Source organism: Gopherus flavomarginatus, chromosome 1 (assembly GCF_025201925.1).
Source record: "Gopherus flavomarginatus isolate rGopFla2 chromosome 1, rGopFla2.mat.asm, whole genome shotgun sequence".
Classification (NCBI taxonomy): domain Eukaryota; kingdom Metazoa; phylum Chordata; order Testudines; family Testudinidae; genus Gopherus; species Gopherus flavomarginatus.
Window position 1 is genome coordinate 117,476,585 of NC_066617.1, and position 16,984 is coordinate 117,493,568.

General features: G+C 40.3%; 1 protein-coding gene across 1 annotated transcript in view; it reads left to right on the forward strand.

Moving 5' to 3' along the window:
- Window positions 1–2,097: 2,097 nt before the first annotated feature.
- Window positions 2,098–16,984, forward strand: part of ADIPOR2 (adiponectin receptor 2) — an 81,071-nt gene continuing 66,184 nt past the window's right edge. Inside the window, exon 1 of the mRNA XM_050920956.1 lies at window positions 2,098–2,240. The gene's annotated coding sequence lies outside the window, so the exon portion shown is untranslated. The remainder of the gene's footprint in view (window positions 2,241–16,984) is intronic.

Consider the following 16,984-nt stretch of genomic DNA (forward strand, 5'->3'; position numbering starts at 1 on the left):
TTTACATAAGAATGGTCATACTGGGTCAGACCAATGGTCCATATAGCCCAGTATCCTGTCTTCCGACAGTGGTCAAGGCCAGGTACTTCAGAGGGAATGAACAGAACAGATGACCATCAAGTGATCCATTCCCTATTGCCCATTCCCAGCTTCTGGCAAACAGGCTAGGGACCCTCAAAGCATGGTGTTGCATCCCTCCCCATCCTGGCTATTAGCCCCTGATGGACCTATTCTCCAGGAATTTATCTAGTTCTTTTTTTAATCCTGTTATAGTTTTGGTCTTCACAGCATCCCCTGGCAAAGAGTTCAACAGATTGACTTAATGGTGTGTGGAGAAGTACTTCCTTTAATTTGTTTTAAACCTGCTGCCTATTAATTTCATTGTGTGACTGCTAGTTCTTGTCTTATGTGAAGGATTAAATAACATTTCCTTATTCACTTTCTTCACACCAGTCAAAATTTTATAGACCTCTATCATATCTCCCCTTAGTCAGCTCTTTTCTAAGCTGAAAATTCAAAGTCATTTTAATTTCTCCTCCTGTTTCATACCCCGAATCATTTTAGTTGCCCATCTCTGTCCCTTTTCCATTTCCAATGTATCTTTTTTGGGATGCCATGACCAGATCTGCACACAGTATTCAAGGTGTACACATACCCTGGATTTATATAGAAGCAATATGATATTTTCTGTCTTATTATCTATCTCTTTCTTTAAAAAGAAAAAGTTTCAGAGTAGCAGCTGTGTTAGTCTGTATCCGCAAAAAGAACAGGAATACTTGTAGCACTTTAGAGACTAACAAATTTATTTGAGCATAAACTTTTGTGGGCTACATCCGATGAAGTGGGCTGGAGCCCACAAAAGCTTATGGGCAAATAAATTTGTTTGTTTCTAAGGTGCCACAAGTACTTCTGTTCTTTTTAAAAAAGCTAACAATGTTGGGAATCATTGACTGCCGCTGCACATTAAGTGGATGTTTTCAGAGAACTATCCACAATGACTCCAAGATCTCTTTCTTGGTGTTAACAGCTAATTCAGACTCCTTCATTTTGTATGTATAGTTGAGATTGTTTTCCAATGTGCATTACTTTCCATTTATCAACATTGAATTTCATCTTACATTTTTGTTGCCCAGTCACCCAGTTTTGTGAGATCCCTTTGTAACATTTCGCAGTCTACCTGGGACTTAACTATCTTTAATAGTTTTGTACCATCTGCAAATTTTGTCACCTGTTTACCCCTTTTTCCAGATCATTTATGAGTATGTTGAACAGTAACGGTCCCAGTACCGACCCCCCAGGGATACCACTATTTCTCTCTCTTCATTCTGAAAACTGATAATTTATTCCTACCCTTTGTTTCCCATCTTTTAACCAGTTACTAACCCATGAGAGGGCTTTCTTCTTATCCCATGATGGCTTACTTTTCATAAGTCAATTTAAATTAAATACATGTTTAAAAAAAATATGTTTTTAGAAATCTAGACCTGTTATATGTTTTGGTGTAACTTGCATTATCGTTATGCTAAATTTGCATTATCCTAACAAAACATTTACTTTATTCATATCTCTTTTATATATCTCATCGGTCCTGACACCCCCCCCCCCCCCATTTCAATTCCTGGAAAAACCACTGCCCCTCAGGGCCCTCACAGGGACGAGTGGGATCCCCCAGCAGAGGAAGGCAACGTGTGTTTGTGATTTCAAAATGCAATGTACTCGGAGTTCAAAGCTCTCCCGGCGCGAGCCTCGCTCAGAAGACACTAAAAGCCCGCGCGATAGTCACGAGCTGCAGCTAGACACGCAGCTATAACGAGCCCGAGGAAGCGATTGGGAATCACTACGCAAATTACGTAACTGAACTAAAGGTCAGGGTAAAAGCCCACGAGCGCCGAGGCTCACAGCGCGCTGCCTGCACATGCGCACTCATACCCCCCAGGCCGGCGCGGACTAGTTTCCGACTACATCACCCAAGATACACTTTGGCACCCAGTGAGGGCGTGTCCGTAGAGACCTGCGCGTGCGCCTTGAGGCCGAGTAGGCATTGGCTGTGGCGGCCCGTGTGATGATGACGCGCAGGGGCAAGTCCTAGTAGCTAGGCGATAAGGCAGTGGAGGGGGCGGCAGGAGGCGGTGGTCGTTGCCGCAGCGGTGTTCCCAGTGGCGGAGGAGGTGGTGGTGTCGTCATCGTGGGGCCTCTCGAGTGCGCGGACGGAGGCGGTGGCCGGAAGGGGGAAGCGGCAGGTGAGGGGCTGCGGCGCGAAGCGGGACATTACGCCAGGGTCGCCGGGTCCTGCGCGGGGGCTCTGGGGGTTGAGCCCTTCCCCGTGTCGTTCCAGGGGGGCTGGCTGGGCGTGAGCTCTGGTACTGGGTCCCTGGCCTCGGGCCCTGGCGAGTGGAAGGGCTCTGGGGCATCCTTCATTCCCCTCCGGCGAGGCAGGGCAGAGGATGCGGACTCTGGTGCGAGAGCTGGGGAGACTCCAGTCTCTCTCCCCCCCTCCCCTCCACAAATGTCTGAACTGATGCCAGCACCAGGGCAGGCGAGAGATCAAGTTGGAGTAATAGTGTTTGCTTACACTCATAAAGCGCTTTGAGCGCTTTCGCTGAAGGGTGCTTTATACGGGTGAAGTATTGTAAGTGGGTCAGGAGCTTGTCTCGTAGCCTCCTATAAGCTGTGAACTTTGTTGTCCATCTGGCAGTGGGATTCTACCTTCCTGATCCTTATGGGTGGAATAAAACTATATGTAACATAAGAATCAGGAGGTTTTTAGTTTGCCTGCCCTTGGGAACCTATGTACACTCCAGCATTAATGTTAGGTAGTTCAGCAGATTGAGGGAAACACTGAAAACTTTCTGTGTGTGAGGAAAAACAGTCATTCTGGTTGAAGCTCAGTACAGCCAAATAAGCAACACCCAAACAGTCCTGACTAAGACTTAAATGAGTTACCTTTTTCAAAAAAAATTTTGTTTGCCATGGCACTGTACAGAGATACAAAAGTGGTATCACTACACACTTATGGGATATGTAATGAACCAAGTGCTCACCCATTATGTACAACAGTACAATAAAAATGTAAGAGGTGAGAGGGTCACTGTTCTTTGTAGAGGATACTATAAGTGTTTCAGGATATGTCATGAACATTCCTAAATGTTATAAGACAAAAAGGTGGATTTGATTCCATGACTTCTTGGACATGTCTCCATATTGGCTATATATCAACAAATATTCAGCTCTTACTCAATGTTAGATTATAATCTCTTTGATATGTGTACTTTGCCATCTTGCATCTGTAAACTGCCATGCGCATTTGTCACTGCAGAAATTGTTCTGCATATTTATTCCTTATTTAAAATGGCACCTGTTAGTGTAATTGAGGAGATTTATAGGTGAGTACCTAATTTTCTCTTCAATTATCTAATTTGTTAAACTTGTCCCTATGATATAACCCCCGTTTTAAGACTTGGAGATGAAGTCTTTACTTGGCATGTTTGACTGCAATAGGGTATGGAAGTTCAGGGGCTTTAGTGTCAGAGCATTTTAACTTCTGAGGAAAATAATTATGGTCTCCCCAGAAATCAGCCTTTGAAATTCTTAATTATGTGCTGTGTAACTTTCCTACCTTACCAAAAGCAGTCTATAAAATACTTCAGAACAGAAGAATTACTAACTATCATGTTGATAACTGCTGAATTGACAACTGGGAATTATCCCCTGGGATTTCAGGTAGAGCTCAGGCAGAAAGAGTAAGTTCCTCCACACCACCCTTCTGCATGCTTCAACTGTGTCTGAAAGGACTACCTTTAGGGGACAAGGAAACATCATCACCCTGTCTCATTTGCTACTTGGCCAGCAGGGATTCTAGTTAGTGCCAGTTGTGGTGGTGATTTTGTTGTGTGGACACGTTTGGTAGGGATTTTATTAATAAGTCATTTCATTTAGGCCTTGTCTGCATCTGACACTTACCTTATTTGTACACTTGCCAAAGGTTCTGTTAACTGCATTCAGCCTAAAGATCAGCTTAGTAGTCAGTGTGGAACAGGATGGTCCTGTTTAGTATTATGTCAGTGATTGTTTGTTAATGAAATGTTGAATATTATTTATTCTAATCTAACCTGTTAAACCAAGTTAGTAAATCAGATTGTAGACAAGAGTTCAAGCATGGTAAAATGTCATAGTATTAAGTTGGCCTCTGAAGGGTAGCTTTTGAGCTGGGCTGAATCTGAACCAGTGATGTAGAGGTGAAAGGCTCAGTCCCACTATCAATCCCAACTCCGTCCAGGCCATCAAACTGATCTTTCCTAAGTGCAGTTAAAATGTGAGGTGAGGAGGGGAAGGGATTGTTTTACGGCAGACTGATATAGCAGCAACTCTTGTGGTGAATGTTTGTTTCTCTTAATGATCTGATTTGTTAATCAAGTGTTTTCTCATCGATTTATGAAAGTGCTTACCTAATGGGAAACTTCTCATTGTAAAATAACCTACTTCCTTAGTACACCAGTAATGTTTATGGTTCCTTGGGTCACTACATGGTCCCCTTGGAACATTAACTCTCATCACTGCTGAAACAGTTTAGTTAAACCTCATCAGGTCTTAAGGCATGTCTAAACAACTTGACCACTTTTCTACCAGTACTGTTTCATGACGATTAGTAATAGTGGTGGTACTAGTGTGGGCAGATGTTGATGCCCACTAGCATGTTAATAATTCTGGGTGAGATTCTTGCAAACTCTGTGACCCCTTTACTCTGGATGTAAAGGACAAGACATCACAAGGGATCCTTAACAGCCTCTTTGTGCAAGGTGTTTGAGTTGCCATTGGTCAGTTAGTGAAGGGGTGGTTATCAGTAACTGCACTTATGGTTGGGCTCATAATGCTAGTGTCTTTAACAGCTAGTGCAGGGGTCGGCAACCTTTCAGAAGTGATGTGCTGTCTTCATTTATTCACTCTAATTTAAGGTTTCACGTGCCAGTAATACATTTTAACGTTTTTAGAAGATCTTTCTACAAGTCTATAATATATAACTAAACTATTGTTATATGTAAATAAATAAGGTTTTTAAAATGTTTAAGGAACTTCATTTAAAATTAAATTAAAATGCAGATCCCCCCGAACCGGTGGCCAGGACCCGGGCAGTGTGAGTGCCACTGAAAATCAGTTCGCGTGCCGCAGGTTGCGTACCCCTGACCTAGTGAAAACTGACCATAGAGAACTTTCAGTTGAATATTTGAGGTGGTGAATTTTGAGTGACCTTGCTTCATTCCAGCATATTACAAAATAAAAAGTGTGGCCCCTCTGGTGGTCTCATCAGACCAGCTCTTGTGCTGCTGTTTCAGACACTGCAACATTCTTGTCTTAATGTGTAGTAAGTATTAGAACACTAATAGCCTTGAAATGGCTTTTCAGAAAGCTATGTAGTTGTGTAATCATACTGTGAAATATATTAAAGGAATAGACTTGTTTTTCCCTCTCTGGAGACCCTGTTTGTCTACACACCAGAAAAATCTTGACAAAGAAATTTTGTAAGGGATGTCTTCAGGGTTTGCATTAAGTAATGTACTCCATGAAATAAGTGTCTAAGTAAAATTTACATTTTCAAATGGAAAGAAGTCATTTTTCAAAGGTTAATATATTTATGGTTTGAGAGTCTGGACTTTAGTCCTTTGGTGGGTAGCTGCAAAAAGAACCAGCTACACAGGAGTATGAAGCAGTTATGAAAAGCCCTTTGGGGAAAGTGTTTGGGGGGGAAAGACTGTATCACTTTAAATCTTTTCATTCTTTGATAGAGCTTTGGAAGTATAAAATGTATTCCCCTTGGTTTCAGTAGGCGCACTGATTTTGTAGGGTTGTACCCGTATGGTGGGTTAGTGGCTCTGTTTTTTAAAGTAATTAATTGGTTTTGATAAATAAGGCTTATGAAAGAAATCAGTTTGCAAAAAGTAAGGATGTGGTGGCAAAATTAGTTGTTTTTGGCCACCCATTCTTAGTCTTTGACATGGCTAGTTTCTAGATCATCCTCCCCCCCCCCCGCCTTCACTTTTGAATAATAGAAGCCAATGTTAGTTATCAGATCACATGGGTTCATTACACAGCATCCTATTTTCAGAGCATAGTTTATTAAAAGCAAGAAGAGAGCCTCTTCAAAGCCCTGCAATAAGATGTGTGGAATGGTTATTTCTACCCACCACTTGGCAGTAACTGTGGTCGATCTGAGACTTGTGATTCTAATGTCAGATCAATCATAAAAACTAGCTGGAGCATAAATGTTACAAGATATGTGCTTATTGGACAAGTTGTCCGAATCATCTGACTTAGAAATAAAAGGCCTAACTTAACCCAGTTCAGGCTAACAGGAAAACCTCCAGGTTTACTTTGAGGGCACATGAAATGGCAAAAACCTTTGTGTATCCAGAAAGCTATGTATTGCATTGCAAGGTTCTGGTCAGTGTGAGAGGTATTGTTGGCTCCCTTCTGGAAAGTAGTTTCATCTGCTAAGGCTGCTTTTCACTTGGACCTGGTCTATGCTTAATGTAACCTACAGCATTCCAGGGTGTGAAAAAGTTGCATCCCTGAGCACCACAGCTATGGCGACGTAATCCACTGTGTGTGTTTGGCTTGGTCAATGGAATAATTCTTAGAGGCTTTTAGAGGTGGATTACCTACAGTGATGGAAAAACTCTTCTGTTGCTGTTGGAAGCATCTGTTCTGTGGCATTACAGCGGTGTAGTTGCAGCCTGTACCTGTGCTGCTGTAGCACTGTAATGTAGACAGGGCTTTGGTTTGAGAAGTGATGAATAACTGAATTTAAACAGGGAAGCACTGGCAGAATTAGGGAGCCTAGGAATTTACATAAGCTCTTTCAACGTTGATACTTAAAAAAAAAAAAAAAAAAAAAAAAAAAAGAGCCTTTTTCCTTGCACATGTTAACTCAGGTTTTTAGATTTCAGTTTTAATGATTTAATTTAGTAGTCAGTTTTACACCTTCTTGGCACACGTGGTGCTATTTTGTTTGAATTTCCAACACTGCATGGAAATATCTAAATCACTGTGTGTTTGAGTCACATCCTGGTGTGGGGGAAGAAGGGAGTGGCTAAAAACAAAACAATTTTTCGCAGTCTAAATGTTGGGCCCTAGACTTGTTGACTTGCTTAGTATTGCTCGAGTAGACACCATCTGGCATAGAGGTGAGACGACCATGGAATAAAGATGATGAGCAGATTATATACAAGATGTTGTATGCATGGTGGCATGTATTCATTATAAGAGTTCCTTTTTTCTTTTCTAGAATTATGGGTCTGTGTGTGCTGCTGTAGTGAAACATTCCTCATGGAGGAATAATAGCCTCTTTCTTTCCAGTCCATCAGGATCTCCCCAGTTTTCTGAGAGCTGTTGAGGCAACATTCAGTAAAATAAAAGCACCTGAATGATGGGGAATCTTGGATGCTGACTAGCTGCTTATGGGGGTCACGTGAGTTAGTGCAGGATCATTTGCAGAAACACATCCTTACACCTATAGGTCAGTGCAGGGTTCTTGGCATGAAGTTATGTTCACGTAGGGAAAACTTCCATTAGGATGGGTTTCAGTATCATTAGAGTACTCTGCTTTGCCCATGAAATTTAATGGAGTCCTCTGGGAATGTGACACTTGCTATTAGCAGGCTAACAAAGCCCTCTGAGAACGGAAGATAAAACTAGGCACTGCTAACAGAAGGAAAAAGAGGGCTTTGGAGTGGCTGGAGTACTGGCCAAAAGTATCTGGCACTCGACTATTATTGTAATACAAACAATTATAGCAGAGTGAAAGCTTTCTGTTTAAAGCTTGTCTCTAAGTGCTGTAAAATCTACATGTTTACGTGAATTGCTTTGAAATGTAGTGTGTCTCAATTAGGGGTATGAGGTTCTGTTAGTGATCTAAATTTGGGGCCATTTGACCAAGGGGATACAGCCCGTGGGGGGGGGGGCGGGAAGAAGGGGAGGGAAATATGGCTTTTCTTTAAATTGAGAGATTCTGGGAGCCTATTTATGCTCACAGATTGAGATCAAACCAGGGCTCAGCTAATCACACCAGGGTGTCATGCTTTATGGTTACCCCCAAATTACATGCACCCTTTGAGGGAAATCAAATTTTAAATCTTAATTCAGAAGATTTTGCTTTTCCAATTAAGCTAATCATAAGCCTCATGTTTCAGAGTAGCAGCCATGTTAGTCTGTATCTGCAAAAAGAACAGGAGTACTTGTGGCACATTAGAGACGAACATTTATTTGAGCATAAGCTTTCGTGGGCTAAAACCCACTTCATCGGATGCTTGTGCTCAAAGAAATTTGTTAGTCTCTAAGATGCCACAAGTACTCCTGTTCTTTTGGCATAAGCCTCATGGTTATTTCTACGCCTACTGAGCATGTGCGAAGAGGCTAACTCTCTGGATAACTACTTCTACATCACAGGACCTGAGTGGCTTCAAAGACATGTTGTGGTCATTGGATCCGAACATCATCTACTGAGGCAGAAATCCCCAGGGCAGAAATCCGAAATAGAGAGGCATGTCCCCCCAATCTGCCTCTATCAAAGGGAGATTTTTATTTTGGTCAGATGTAATCTGAGCACAACTGAACATTCAGCGGACACTGAAACTATTTTTTGAAAATAAAATAAATTACACAAGGAAATACTGAGAGGAAAAGGTGATTAAGGGTGGAAGAGTAGGTGGGAATATGGAGAGTGGGGTTGGGAAGTAAGGAGATGGGACACTGGGAAGGGGAGGTAGGTGAGTTATAGGGGGTCTGGGAGTGCCTGTCAGGTCCCACATTCCTCTTCTGTTTGTGTGCCTTAATCTAGTGGCCCCAGCTCATCTGTAGGGATGTAACCCCCCTTCTCCTCCAAGTGAGCCAGGTCTTAGGGGGGCTTGCCTATCTGGAGGGTCTGAATCTATCTACCTACCCCCTATGTGAGCTGGGATCTGTCCCACCAGTGGTTCCTGAGCCCTGGTCCCTCCCCTGTGTGGGTGTCATGATCATGGGGGATCTTGCCTATCTTTGGGGGTGTGTCTCTCTTCACTGCTCCTCTTGTGAGCCAAGGTCTGGGAGGGGATTGCCTTTCTGTTGGTGTCTGAGCCCTTCTCCCCAACTCCCATCCCGTGTGATCCAGGATCTGGGTAAACCCTGCCCCTCTCTGGGGAGCTTAAAAAAGGCATGCACCAAGAACACAGCTGAGACTGGGGTCAGGGAGCTGAGAACAGGTATGTTTGACAGATCAAAAATTCCAGCCTGGGGTTGGGGGGGGGGGGAAAGGGAACATCTATTGACATGAGTGAAGCAGTTCCCTTGTTTCGTAGCTATAGTTTCAGGCTATTTTAATCACCATTGGGGTATTCTCCATCAGATGAGAACATCTCATTGAAATGAATGGGACACCTCTCTGAGCCTGCGACTTGAATTTTGAAATCCACCCTGGACAGAAAACTGAGAATGAACTGAAAACATTTGGGAAAAATCAGCCTGTGTCATTGCTGGTTTTTTTATTGTTTTTTAATTTTTCTTTATTTTAGAGAGATGTTATGAGTACAGCGAAATAATCAGAAGATGCTGGAACTGTCTTTAAAAATAAAATAAATTACACATGAAAATGCTTACTGGGAGAGGAGGGGTGATTAGGTGTACAAGAAAGGCAGTAGGGGCTTGGGTCTGCAGCAAGGAATAGGTGTATTATGGGAATGAGTGGTAGGAGAGAGAAGGGGGATCCGAAGGCTTAGGGGAGGGGGCAAGGATTAAGGGGAATGAGAGGGGAGAAGATGGAAGGGGTTGGAGAACAGTGAGTAGCAAGGGGAGTTGGGGATTTTAGATGTGATGAGGCCTGTCAGACCTGAATTCTCCCCTTCTCTATATGTGCTGGGGTCTGGGGGAGTCCTGGGTCTTTGCAGGGGGGTCTGAGCCCCTCTCTTTGCCCACCATGTGTTCAGGGATCTGGGGAAACGCTCCTTTTGGGGTGTCTGAGCTCCTCCTCCTGCTCTTCTATGTGAGCTGAGATCTGAGGTGAGGTCTGAGGGAGTGAAGGTAACACACAAACTAGGGCTGACGTGCAATTAAAAAAATTAAGCACGCAATAAATAAATGGTATTCTATTTTTAAAATATTTGTGGATGTTGTCTACATTTTCAAATATATTGATTTCAATTACAACACAGAATACCAAGTGTACAGTGCACACTTATTTGAACTGTAAAAGAAAATGAAAGAAATAGTATTTTTTCAATTCACCTCATCCAAGTACTGTAGTGCAGTCTCTATCATGAAAGTGCAACTTACAAATGTAGATTTTTTTTTGGTTACATAACCACTCAAAAACAAATCAGTGTAAAACTTTAGAGCCTATAAGTCCACTCAGTCCTATTTCTTGTTCAGCCAGTTGCTGAACAAACAAATTTGTTTACATTTGCAGGAGATAATGTTGCCCACTTGTTCACAATGTCGCCTGAAAGTGAGAATAGGCATTCACATGGCACTGTTGTAGCTGGTGTAACAAGGTGTTTACATGCGAGGTGTGCTAAAGATTCATATGTCCTTTCATGCTTCAACCACCATTCCAGAGGACATGCTTCCATGCTGATGACAGGTTGTGCTCAATAACAGTCCAAAGCAGTGCAAACCGATGCATGTTTGTTTTCATTCCTTGAGTCAAATGCCACCAGTTTTTCTGGTGGTTTGAGTTCTTAGTTTCCACGTCTGAGTGTTGGTCTTTTTAAGACTTCTGAAAGCATGCTCCACTCCTCGTCCACTCTCAAATTTTGGTTGGCACTTCAGATTCTTAAACCTTGGGTTGAGTGCTGTAGCTATCTTTAGAAATCTCACATTGGTATCTTCTTTACCTTTTGTCAAAGCTGCAGCGAAAGTGTTCTTAAAATGAACAGCATGTGCTCAGTCATCATCCGAGACTACTATAACATGAAATATATGGCAGAATGTGGGTAAAACAGAAGAGGAGACATACAGTTCTCCCCCAAGGAGTTCAGTCACAAATTTAATTAAATACATTATTTTTTAATGAGCATCATCAGCATGGAAGCATGTCCTCTGGAATGATGGCCAAAGCATGAAAGGGCATACAGATGTTCGGCATGTAAATACCTTACAATGCCAGGTACAAAAGTCCCATGCAAATGCTGGTTCTCACTTTCTGGTGACATGGTAAATAAGTAGTAGGCAGCATTATCTCCCATAAATATAAACAAACTTGTTTGTTTTAGCAATTGGCTGAACAAGAAGTAGGACTGAATGGACTTTGATTTGTTTTTTAGTACAGTTATGTAACAAATAAATCTATATATGTAAGTTACGCTTTCATGATAGAGATTGCACTATAGTACTTGGATGAGGTAAATCAAAAAATACTATTTTCTTTTTTACAGTGCAGATATTTGTAATAAAAATAAAGTGAGCACTGTACACTTTATAGTCTGTGTAATTGAAATAAATATTTTTTGATTTTCTATGTTTTCAAACATATTTATAATTTAAATTGGTATTCTATTTAACACTGCAATTAATCATGACTATTTTAAAATCTGGTTAATTTTGTTTTGTGTTGATCGCTTGAGTTAACTGCAAATAATTAAAATCCCTGCTTTTTACATATAGCCATATATATACTTGTTCATGTGTTCATGCAGACCTGGATGCATTTCTTTTTCACCTATACCAAATCTGTTTTTCCTCGTCCGTAAAACCAATTTTTTGCAATTTCTTTTGTCACCAAATTTAATTTTTCCCCCTGGTGTCTACTTCAAATTAAGCTGTACACTTCTCTAGATTATCAGCTATATCAAACTTGCCAGCTGTTCTTCAAAGCTCAGTTATCAAGCTTTTCCCAGATAGGAAACACTTCACTGATTCTCTGCTTGTGGTGTCATTTTTCCCTATCCTTCAGAAGACTGAGTTCTGCTCCCCCTTACTTAAAGATGAGGCCATTTGTGCTGCCTCTAGGATGGGAATCTGGAGCCAGGTACCCAGATGTAGTGAAACATAAGCCAAAGGACCCCTGGAACAGGGTGGGAATGATAGCTTCTTACTTGCTCTGAGTGGAATGGTTTTTGTTTGTCCTGGTATAATGCAGCAATAGGGTAACACTGACTCTGATTGAATTATATGTATTGATAACTGCTTATTGCTAGAGCAGCATGGCACTCTTAAAATACTGTTACATATGTGAAGTGCATGGTCTAAAATGAGACTTGATGTTTTAACTATTTAATCAATTGTGCACATTCATATAATTGGCTATCAGATAAGTGATACCATATGAGGGCATTATGGGAGCCACCCTGGCTTGCTGAATTTTGATGTAATCCTGCTGATTTTGCTGAAGGAGTACGCGTTTGTGCTGTTTTGATTCATCTACATGAATTCTTTGGAATGTTGCAGTGAGACTTAGGGCACAGCTTCGTAATGAAGATCCATACAGCTGATTCAAAGCCTTTTGTTAGAATTCATGCTGCTTTCTGTGGAACATTCAATGAATGTAGAGGCTTTAAATCTAGGGAGCAGGAAAAGAAGCATGTACACTCTTTAGGTAGCTCTTGGATTCTATAGAATTAATATACATAATGCATTTGAATCTAATCAATAGATTCCTTTTTTTAGCGCCTGTCAAACTTTGATATTAGTAAAAATGCCTAGATCTAGGCCTCTCAATCTGAAAGTGGAGTTTCTTCAGAAAGCCAGTGCAATGGAAAATGTGAGCATGGCCAAGACTGGCTTTTATCTCAAGAATATTGGCAGGTTACAGTCTGAAAAGGAAAGTTATCTAGTAGTTGGAGCAAGAAGCCTGGTGACTAAAAAATTTGAGATTAACTTTTTTGTCACTCTCTTAATAAATTGTTTAACTTGTTTGAACTGGTGACTGAAGCATGCTTTTGACATGTAGGTCTACTACTGCAGTGCACTTCATAGTGGGTTGCTTCAGGTGCAAACTGCATATCATATATAATCCATGGATGTATTGGATCATACCAAGCTTCTAGTGCTTTAAATACCATCTTGCTCTCTTGGTTTGGCTGAGTTCTTGGACCTGAATTGTAGAACAGATTCAAGTGTCCTGGAACTTTAACCTGTTACCTCTGCTGGATTTCTTGCTGTTCTTTGGATCTGTGTTCCTTGGCTGAAGTATAGATTGGAGAATTATTATGAATTTTGAGGGTTATTAGCCAAAATAGTTTTGAAAACAATGGGAAATCCAGAGAGCAAAATAAAAATGGTTAGAAATTGTCAAATTGAACTCAACATTGGTTATTGCGGTTTTCAAGAAATAATAAATCAGTTCAATTTAATTCAAGGTCTTATCATAATCTTGGTATAAAGACAACTTCTATCCTAGTTCTATGCTGACTAGTCTGAGCCAGGTGATTTTGGTATTAATATGGAACTATGGATCCATAAATATGAATCCTTATTTACTTTAATCAAGCTTGTTTGCCATTGGAATTATGAGACTACTCATATCAATTGAAACAATTCCGAAGTAGCATTTAGAAATATAGACAAGTTACTTTAATATCAAAATGTCAAAATTGACCTGTCCAGGTGTTTCTCATAGCCAAGGTTTGCCACTTGTGTACACACACAAATGTCATACATTAATTCTGGAATTTAATATGACAATTTTGATTTCTATGCAGTTCCATCAGTTCAGTAAACTCTTATGCCACTTCAGTGAAACAGTGCTAAAATCTTTAGTTCATGAGCCGATTTAAAGCTTCCCATCTGTCTAAAAAGCCATCAGTTCTCTTGACTACAGTGTGATTTATTTATTTTAGACTGAACTCTTTGAAGCACTCAGAGTTTCTTGGAACTAACTTTTGCTGTAGGGAAACATATTTTCTCCTGACAAGTAGTACTATACTTAGTGTAAGTAGTTTTTGCAGATTCTGTGCTCTCAATTACTTACTGATTTTGTGTAACTCCTAGACAACTAAGACTAAACAAGTTAGTAAAACGCAGGTACACATCATACATTGTAGTCTTTCAGAGGCTTTTAGTTCAGGTACATATGTTAAGCTAAAAGCTGCTAACAAAATAATGGTCATCACTTGGGTAAATAGGAAGTAGCAAAATAACTTTTATAAGTATCAGTTGGAACTGGCACGAAAGTGAGTTCATGAGCTTCGTAGTGTCTGGTTTCTTGGGGGAGTTAGTTTAGGTAACTCAGAGAATTAATGACAGCTATGTTCTTATTCTCTTTCCAGATTTTGTAGTGGTCTCTTCTAACAGACATAGTTAATAAGGTGCTTGTCAGCAACAAGGTGTTAGTTGTCTCCAACCCGGGGGTGTTCTAGCTGGCTAGGCAGCAGCAATCACTCAGTCTCTCTTATCCAGATGTTCCGATTTCAGGGAGCAACATGTTGATCAACACAGGACATTTTGTACTTTATTTTTGTTTTGTTTTTTGTTAGCGTTGCCTGGTTCTTCCTCTTAACAATGGTGACGTGGCCAGTCAGAAAGGGATGTTTTTGGAAGACTTGGAATGTCCAATCCACATACAAGTTGTCCCTTATCATTTAATGAGAAAATAAGGCCTGTCCTTTATGGTTTCTGACATATTCGTCTGGAATATTCCAGTATCTTTGTCCAGAAGATCCTGTGCGATAGCATTTTATGAAAGACATGTTGGGCCATGTTCAACCACTGCAGTCTTAGCTCTAATCAGAAACCTACTTCTGCAAGTTACTTTTGGTGGACCCCTTTGTGAAGTGGTTCTTTGGCTACAAATTTTGCATGAGTTCATCGTCTTTCCATCAGCATGGTTAGCTATCTGCAGAAATGTCAATTTTGAAGCTAGAACATAGTTGTTACCTAATCATTTCTGGATGGTTCTTTATTTCATAGTCCAACCTGCAGCAATATAAAATTTCATTCATTTGCTTGATCCATGTCCAGTAGATATAAGAATTAATTAAATACAGAACAGCTGTCCATTCCTCCATACCATACTTTGTTTCCTACATTTTGTGGAAAGTTTTTTAGGAATGTTTCATATGTGAAACTGAGCAACAGTCTATCATACAGTTAATTAGGTCTTATAGCATTTTAAGTGGTTCACTTTAAAGATTTATGCTTCACATTAACTCCTCAACATAAGTTCAAAAGGTATCAGATTTTTTAATACAAAACAAATATCTTATTAGATATACATTCATTTAAAGATATACATTCATTAGTACCATATTTGATTGATCACATTTCTCTTTAAATTAGACACCAGGCTCTGAACTATTAGCAATACAGTAATACCCCTATTTTATATTAGGTATTGTGCATAAGTTAATTTATTGTTATATATGCTATCAGTGAACAAATGTATAGTGTGTCTGAGTTTTTTTTCTGTTTGAGAGAACTGCATCTTTGCTGCCAAATCTGTACAGCTGCTTGAACACTGGTTAAAGGATTGAAGTCACATTGAGCTGCAGAAAGATGACTTCAGTGGCAGAAAAATGGATCTCATAACCGGCTGTTCATAAGATCAGTGTTCATAAAATTGGGGTTCAACTGTATTTTGACTGTGGTCAGGTTGCCTATGCAATGAAACTTCCTCAAACTGTAAAGGGGTCTTTTACAGAATGCCTTTATTTAGAAAATTAAAGTGGAGTTTTTTTGGATTGACTTATCTAGTAACATTATACCTTGATTTTGTGTCAAGTAGCATATCTTGATCTGATTAGCTCTATTACAGATTCATAGGCATAAAGCATATAAAATAGGAGAAACAGGTAAGAGGAAATGACTTCACAACTTAACAAGAATTTGTGGCTAAGTGTAGCTAATTATCCGTTGTAGTTATTCAACATCCATTTCCTCTTTTGAAACACAGAAACGGCATCTGCTGTTTAGCATGATTTAAAGGCTTAGGCCTAAATTATGCCAAATATTTTAGCTTATATGTTGATGTCCATAATATTATTAAACTCCATGTTTTCTGTATTGTCATTGCATTAAGTAAGGGTGGTGGAATGTTGCCTCCTGTCAGGGGGATGAGACAAAGAGCTTTTAAAGGGGAACATCATATCTTGTATGCTTATTGATTTGGGCTTACATACTCTGTTTAGTGCACATCCAAAAAGAACTATAGAACAAAAATGTAAAACAGGCATATAAACCATCTGATCTGCTTTCTTGTGGTTCTCTGCATGATTCAGTTTTCAGGCAAACTTCTTGTTTTATAGATGAGACATTATTGTAGAAATAAAAGGAAGAGCTTGTTTGGAAATCTTCTTAAGCAGCCAGTTGGCTCGGTGCTAGCCACTGGCTTTCTAGCCCTGTCTCCCTTAATGGGGATCAAGACCTGAGGTCTGAAAAAAGGTGCAATATCCTGAAGAGAACAGGCAAACTAGAGACAGCAAGAGGGTTTAGTTAAGAGACTGACCAGCTTTATAACTGATGCCAGGGTAAGATTCATGGCTTAAATAAGTAACACAGCCTTATCCAAATTGGCAGACTGTAATAGATCCAGTACTGTTTTTCATGTTTGCCCTTGTTGCTGCTGTCTCTGTTTCTGTAGTTTCACATTGTGTTTTCCACTTCCTCTAAAGACTTTTTGAGGCCTGGCCGCTGCACTGATTGTATGAGTTAAAGAAATAACATGACTGTAATGCATTCCAAGAGTCTCTGTCATTCTCTCTAACTATTCTGCTACCATCAGGGTGGCTGCTGGTGTCCTAATGCTACTTAATTTGTAATACATCTCTTATTGGGGCAATTTCTGGGCTGTTGTGTGGTGTGGAGAGGGAGTGCTAAGTACTCTTGACAATCTGATATTTTCTTTCTTTCACTCGTCTTCAAAGGTCCAGCATGATGGTCCAGAATCTGTTGTTGATACTTTGCATCTGCCATAAAGGGCCAGTTATTTCATTTTACTGGTAACCTTGTTCTCTGCGGTCACTGAGTGCATACATACCAAGACCTCCTTTCCTATTTTGTAGGATTCTCATGGATGTCTGGTAATCTT